This window comes from Pygocentrus nattereri, chromosome 2 (genome assembly GCF_015220715.1).
Source record: "Pygocentrus nattereri isolate fPygNat1 chromosome 2, fPygNat1.pri, whole genome shotgun sequence".
Taxonomy (NCBI): domain Eukaryota; kingdom Metazoa; phylum Chordata; class Actinopteri; order Characiformes; family Serrasalmidae; genus Pygocentrus; species Pygocentrus nattereri.
In genome coordinates, this window is record NC_051212.1 from 11,998,629 (window position 1) to 12,004,299 (window position 5,671).

The following is a 5,671-nucleotide window of genomic DNA, read 5'->3' on the forward strand; positions in this document are numbered from 1 at the left end:
GTTCCTAGTCTTAAACTGACCCTGTTTCAACTCGTTTGGAATGTGTTGCAGACATCAATACAGTTTTTGTCTAAATACCAGTCAAAGCAGATTTTTAAATCACTGCTTTTTTTTATTTGCATCTTAACTACTGTCATGTTTTTTGGAATTGGGTTTGCACATACATACAGTAACGCAGCACTTATTGAAATGACTTGTACTGCACATTTGCAAGTATCAGCACAGATTCCTATTTCTGGCTTAAGGGTCGTTTGTGTTCTAACTTACTAGTTAGGATACATTTCACACAAAAGCACTTTTGTTAATCACCAGGTATAAGATCATGTAAATACAATAATGGAAGGCTTTCAATCGTGAAACTTACATCCAAAATGGCCATTAAATACAAGCTATTCATCTTCAGGAGATGTTTCTGAGTAGGCTAGATATAATCGACTTGCATTTGACAGGGGAAAGTCATTTTTCATTTTTAATCATACTATTTTGCAGGATGTTGCTCTCAAAAATTCCAAAATGGTTCATTGGCGTCCGGTTCTAGGAAAACATTTAACTGTTATGGAATCTACACGTTCTCTAGAGGCTCTCTGAACTTTGAAAAGTTCCTCACACTCTTAAAGAACCCTCTGCTTAACGTTTCTTTGCAAATCCAACATGGCTCTGCTACGGCATCGCTCCAAAGAACCCTTTCTGGTTTCATTTAGCACCTTTGAGATAACGTTAGCAGTCCTTCCAGAAACAAAACGACAAGAACCAAGAAAGAACGCTGCGTGCTGCTGAGAACGGAGCACTTTCTTTTCTTTAATGGTTTCTTTGTTTTCCTCTTTGCTTTGTCTAGAAGTGTAATTCTTTTCTTTCCTTCATTCTCTGGAGTTGCACATGTAAACAAACAAGTTTAGGCATTATTAACGTGCGTACGGTGCACCTGAGTCCACCCTGGGCGCTGTGGCAGGATGAGGGCGGAGCCTTCCTGATTGGCCTCCTCCTGGGACCTGCCACCACCCACTGCTTTCTCCGACTCGACCTCCGCTCCCCCTCCTCCTTCGCGCCCTCCCTCTATCCCTCGCTCCCTCCGCCCGGCAGCCCCCGAGACATATTGCTGGAGAAACAATGCAGATTAGCTCCAACTGAAGTTTGATGAAAGACATTTGTTTTGTTTAACTATTCCTCCCCTGCCGCCGGAGCCTGCAGCTGGAGGTCAGGCGCAAACGACTAGCCACCTATTCAATCAAATCTCTTTAAGAGAGTGGCATAGCATAATTGAATGATTGTGGTGACAGATCGAGTCAATTTCGCTTACTTTGCCTGTTCGTCCGTTCTTCGCTTGGGTCGTTTCTGCTTGGGTCTTTCGGGTTTCCAAATTAGAGGGAATTAGAGAGGCCTTTGTCTGTTATGGCTCATGTAATATTTGATTGCACCCAACCCTCAGACATGCAAAGTGGCCCACTGTGGAGCAGGCAATAAGTGGCTACAGGAGGTAACCGGAGAAGCTCCCCATTTGGGGAATGGCCTTGTCGTGTTATTAGGGAAACGTTTATTATCACTGCCCTCTAGGGGGGACCACATAATAGGATTACATTTTATTAGAGCCTTTAAGCTTCACATAGCCCCCCCACACTACCTCCAAAATTTCCCCTCTTCGTCTTTGATTGTAGTGTCACTACATCTTATACCGGGGGATGGGTTGAGTGGGGAGGGTGTATTGGAAAGTAATGGTATTTGAACATCTCTTCTTTAATACAGTGCACATCTGCAGGGAATGCGTTGATACTCCACTTTAGTAAAGGCATTTATAATAAACAGTGCGGTGGTACGAAGCATTGAGGTAGAAGAACCACTATTCAAAGGCCCATATCATAGATGAGGTGGATTCTGCTTGGATCAAGGTTATGTTACACTTAAGTATACAGAGATCAGCCATAACATAATGAACAGTGAACGGGGGTCAGGACCCCCATGGACCCTCACAGAGCAGGTACTATTTGGGTGGTGGATCATTCTCAGCGCTGCAGTAACACTGACATAGTGGTGGTGTGTTAGTGTGTGTTGTGCTGGTCTGAGTGGATCAGACACAGCAGTGCTGCTGGAGTTTTAAACACCTCAGTGCCACTGCTGGACTTAGAATAGTCCACCAACCAAAAATATCCAGCCCACAGCGTCCTGTGACCACTGATGGAGGACCAGAGGACGACCAACACAAACTGTGCAGCAGCAGATGAGCTGTCGTCTCTGACTTTACATCTACAGGGTGGACTGACAAGGTAGGAGTGTCTAATAGAGTGGACAGAGAGTGGACATGGTGTGTAAAAACTCCAGCAGCACTGCAGTTTCTGATCCACTCGTACCAGCGCAACACAAACTAACACACCACCACCACGTCAGTGTTACTGCAGTGCTGAGAATGATCCACCACAGAAATAGTACCTGCTCTGTGAGGGTCCAGGGGGTCCTGACCACTGAAGAACAGGGTAAAAGGGGGTAACAAAGTATCAGAGAAACAGATGGATTACAGTCTGTAACTGTAGAACTACAAAGTGCAGCTATACAGTAAGTGGAGCTGATCAAATGGACAATGAGCATAGAAACATGATGTTATGCCTGATCTGCGTAAATGTGAATGGTAGAACAATTATCATAATGTCATATTTTCTTCGGTAGTCTGAGAATTTACAGTATAATAACATGGTGGAGCATTTTCAGTAATTGATCAATAAAACACCAGTGGGGTTTGTATATCCACTGAGTATGCTGAGTTTGTTTATGGAGAGATTACAGTGATCTGATGACTTTGCCCAAAAGGCATTGTAAAGGCTTTGGAATTAGGAGCTGCAGGATTGGCACAAAAATGAAATTAATTATTCAGAGCACAATTTCAGTGATAAATCAAGATAGCAGTGGCTCAGCAGGTTCATGCCCCACACCAGAAGCCTATCAGTTTGGGCACCGCGTAAGAACACCAGAACTTTTCATATTGCTTCAGGGGCGCTGCAGTTCATTACTGTAAATAAAGGGCATCTGTCTAGACAGACAGTGGGGGTGCTGAGCAGGCCCCTATTTTCAATACAGTTTAAGAGTTCTGCAACAACTTAAACTTGGTAAAAAAATAGATCAGATTAGATTCTATTATTTGAGCTGTTTGTAGGCTTATGTGTGCTTATTGTTGGGGGAGTTTATTTATTTTTCAAATCTGCTAACTTCAGCTAACTTAGGGTTGGTGACTTAGCTGTGCATGTTAGAGCAATGACATTATCAGTGACAACCTACATGCAGACAATAGCCCAACTAAATAAAAGACTAATCCAGTCATATGCAGAAGGACCCCAGGAGGAGCTTGAGCCCCGGGCCTTTTACCTGCCCTAAAGCACTTGCTTGGTGTGTCTAATATGTATTCGTGTCTTAAGTAGCCATTGGTCAATATATATATATATATATCATATATATCGCTGCTGTCGGAACAAAACTTCATATCTCCATTTTTGTCGTTTTTCAGTTTTTGACATAATTTGAAAGTACTCATGGTCCTATATATTATGCGTAAATTCCATGATGAATGGGCCAACAGAAATGACCTAAAATGACTTGGAAAAACATTAAAGGTGTTTATGTTTTTACCTTTTCCACCAACAACAACCAAACATATCAACTGTCTGTCGTGAAACAAGCGGTTGTAATGTGTTGTAAATTACAGTCGTGTGCAGAAGTTTAAACACCCCCAATCAAATGGCATGTTTTATTGATTTTCTAAGTGAAAATACGTGAACACATTATATACAGAGAACACACATCTTCCCATTTTAGCACACAATTTCAAACCTTCTGTGGGTTTTACCATATTGGAGGAAAAATAAAACTATAAAACACAAATGTGCCATAACTTCTGCACAGGCCACATTTTATACTTTTTAAAAGTATTTAATAATATTTTTTTCTAATATGTTAATTTCAGCAAATGAATAGTAACTGTGCCTTAACATGTCTTTTCACCACCTGCACCCAAACTTTGCATATGACTGCATATGTAGTTTGATTCATGTTCAGATTGCTCTACGTCTATGTGTTTTTAATTTACCTTGTGCACCCCCCACACACACACCCCCCACCCCACCCCCACCCGAAACGTCTGCGCACAGGACTGGACTAATCCATTTATAGCCCCATTTACATGCCTGCCAGTATGGTCTGACTTTCTAATGTGAAACGCCGCCTTCAAAACGCATGTTAGGTTATCCATGTTTGAGTTTCCTGCTGTTTAAAAATATCTCTGTTCTTTTTAGTCTCTTTCAGTCTGAATGCCTGCTGATGTCTATTTCTGATAAAGGGTTTAGAATGAGGGACGTGATTGTTTTGGTGTCGTAAAGCCGTCATCACACGTGTGGTATTTAACCCTTTTGTTGCCATAAGCACACAAAAGCTCAATGTGCAGGTCAGTGGAGCAAAGTGACCATTTGTGTGTTCAAATCTATCTTGAACAGTCAAAGTTTTGGCCTGGACTATGTTTTGACCATGACCACTGAATAGTGTTATTTACCTAATCAGGGCTGATTAAGACTAGCAGTTTGCTGTAGTCGTTTGCTGTAGTCTGAATTGCTTCACTATTATTTTATTGCTTGTCTGTCATAGTTAGCATGGTTATTTGATGTAAATATAATATTACTATTTAGTAAAATGATTTGACATATTTATTTAGCATGATACACGTTTTACATTACATACCAGGTCGGGTCAAGTGGGGAAAGAGCCCTGAACGTCTCCAAAGACGGTGGCTCAGCAACCTCTTATACTGCCAGGCGCCCCCAAGTGGCCAATTATGCATCTGCACACAAAATAACAATGCTAAAAGCACACAAAATGTCCACAAACAGGCGCAAAGAAGGGCAGTTATGACTGGGGGTCGTAACAATATCCATTGAATTTGAGGTTGAGATTTAAACAAAGTCATTCAGAGTGTTTTAATGTGAAACTGTAGAGAATCATACTGACTCCGACTTCTTAAGTTAAGTGATACTTTTTTAATCCCACAACTGGGGAAATTCCACCTCCGCATTTAACCCATCCCTGAAGTGAAACACCACATACACACTAGTGAATACACACACACTAGGGGGCAGTGAGCACACTTGCCCAGAGCAGTGGGAAGCCTGGGGAGCATTTGGGGGTTAGATGTCTTGTTCAAGGACACCTCAGTGAGGACTGTCGGCTTTGGGGATCAAACCAGCAACATTCCGGTCACAGGGCCAGTTCCCTAACCTCCAGCCTGCGGCTGCCTGGAGGTACTGCAATACCAGGTCAATGCGTAAGGTGGAAGGAGTAAGCCCCTCTTCCGTCTCCCTGTTCTAAAAATCTATTTAATATGTAGTCCTTGTATAGAGGACGTATCAGATATTAAACTGATGAGAACAGATACTACACTTGATCTTAGCCAAAAGGCAGAGAAGCGATGTGGTGTTGATAGGAATATTTTGAGTTTCATATGTAATGTTGATGATGGTAAAATAGAGGTAAAAGCTGAAGAAATGAAAAACCATGAATGGACCTAAAATATGTTTCAGGCTAAACCTTTTCAAAGCTATCATAAAACAATGCCTTAGGCGTCAGAGAGGTTTTTCCTAACTACGTAATGTAAAAGTTCCTGTGAGGTAACTTTTAGAAGCATTCAACTTTTTCGGACGTCTGG

General features: G+C 41.9%; 1 non-coding gene across 1 annotated transcript; it reads right to left on the reverse strand.

Annotated features, from left to right (window-relative positions):
• Window positions 1-5,246: 5,246 nt before the first annotated feature.
• Window positions 5,247-5,436, reverse strand: LOC119262715. Its single transcript, XR_005129852.1, has one exon. It is a non-coding gene; the product is annotated as a U2 spliceosomal RNA (small nuclear RNA).
• Between the last annotated feature and the right edge of the window lie 235 nt (window positions 5,437-5,671).